Genomic DNA, 2,249 nt, shown 5'->3' on the forward strand with positions numbered 1-2,249 from the left:
TTTTTCATAAGCCCTAGTTTTATGTGCAGTGGTGGAAGTAACACTTTTTGTGGGTCAACTAAAGGGTTATTTTGAACATTTTTCATCCCAGGCTGAAGTGACTGACGATGAGGCCACACTTTTTTTGTATAATGCTGCTTTCTGTCACGACTGTCCCATTCGCAAAGAAAGCAACAAAATTTCGTATAGCCTAATTGTAGTCCAAGTAGAATAGCTACGACTTTTAAATCTCCGCAAATTAGCCATTGGTGATCATTATATTTTATCTGCAGCAAAAGGGTTTTCATGTTATCATAAGATTCTTTCATATGGACTGCATGACCAATAGGGATCGATGGTAAAATATTTTGGTTATGTAACAATACTGCTTTTAAACTTAATTTAGAGCTGTCTATAAAAAGTCTCCATTCTTCCCGTTTATATGTAATGTTAAGAGATCCCATCAAACCCTGGACATCTTTACAAAAAAACTAAACTTTCAGCCATTTCAAAATATTGCATCAAATGTTTTTGTCTGTTACGGAAAGATGTTATAACTACACCACTTTGTAAAAGGTTCCATTGTTGCAATCTTGAACCTAAAAGTTCTGCTTTGTTCTTTGGCAATTCTAAGTCCCTTACGAGATCATTTAATTCAGCTTGTGTTATCCTGTGTGGCTGTGTTGGTGTACTAGGTACCTCGTATTCAGACATTGACGAAATTGATGGTGAACTTCCCTTGATTTCATCTTCGTCGTCACCGATGTGAGGACGCTTCGGGATCGGATGAAGATCGCTGTGTGGTAGAGGACGAGTAGCTGATGGTATATTTGGATATGTTATGGCACTCTTCTTTTTTTTAGAAACACCCTTGCCTTTTCCAAATACATGAGTCGTCAGGCAGAAATAACAATCACTTACGTGATTTGTCGATTCTCGCCACTGCATTGGCACTGCAAAACGAAATGATGTTTTTTTGCCATTCAGCCAATTTCTCAAACCTGTAGCACATGGATTACAGCAGAAATGTGGAACCCAGCTTTTATCCTGGTGTTTGATGTTCTCGTTAAAGTAGTAAAAATAGGCTTCTTTTATTATAGGCGATATACAACACCTTTGTTTATTAAATATCACCTCACCTTATTAACACATTTTCGAGACATTTTGCTATAAAATAGTATTATACTTTTTACTTTTAACACTTCTATATCGCTTAATTTAAGAGAAAATAGCACTAAATCACAATATTTCGAATATTTGATACAAACTAACTATGTAAATGTCAAAACATTATGAAGTTAAATGTGGGTAGTTCCATTAAACACGAAAGATACGATTATCGTAAAAACTCAAACTAATAAATGAATTTTAGTTATCAATCCGAATTTTGCATGGACAGAGAAGCAGAAATTAGTTTAAATTATTTCGGATACTTTTCCTTGTAGACTAGTGTAATCGAATGTATTTCTTATGAGTTTTACCATCCAATTACTGGTTAATATGTAATCGGCATTCTAATGTATTTAAAAAGTCTCAAAAATTTCATATTAAATCACATTCATTTCTCGATACCAGGTAATGCAAAATTGAATGCCCCACTTTTCTTAGGACATCGCCCTGGGGGAAAATGCATTTTCGAATGTGAATGTTTTACTGATTATTTTTTCGATTACTATGCATTACACTTTCCCACTGGGTAGCTTCAAGGTTAGTCCTTTTTTAAAACAAGGAAAACGAAAGGTGTGTAAAAAAATTAACCAACAACACGCTTTTATTACAATAAGAACTAAACAAAAAACAATTATTTATTGATTTAAAGATTCGTTAAATAAGTATATGAAGTTCCCTAACTTGATGCTATTTATTTTACAACGCTTTTATCAACTTGCAATGTTGTGTGTCCGACACCAAAGCAAAGCTTTGAAAAGTTCCTATAAAAAAGCATAAGCATAGGGCGCCAGCTGTAGTGAATAGGGCGAGGTAGATGACATCTAGATGTCGCCCTATGTACTACGTTTGCTACAGCGGAAATAGACGACACGCCATTTCTTTAAACAAAATTAATTGGTGCTCGTTTGTATGTACATACATATGTAAATGTGTGTGTGTGTGCACCTTTCTATTAATATCGTTGAATTATTTTAATATATATTGCAAAATTTTATTCAGACAGGACTAAAAAGTAGAAAATAATATTTCTCAGTCCCATAGAATTTGTTTTGCTAACTTTTGATTTTGAAATTTTAGCAAAAGTCATTATAAACAATCTA

The sequence above is a fragment of the Rhagoletis pomonella genome, unplaced genomic scaffold, assembly GCF_013731165.1.
Source record: "Rhagoletis pomonella isolate Grant_MI unplaced genomic scaffold, Rhpom_1.0 Rhpom_scaffold_00004, whole genome shotgun sequence".
Taxonomy (NCBI): domain Eukaryota; kingdom Metazoa; phylum Arthropoda; class Insecta; order Diptera; family Tephritidae; genus Rhagoletis; species Rhagoletis pomonella.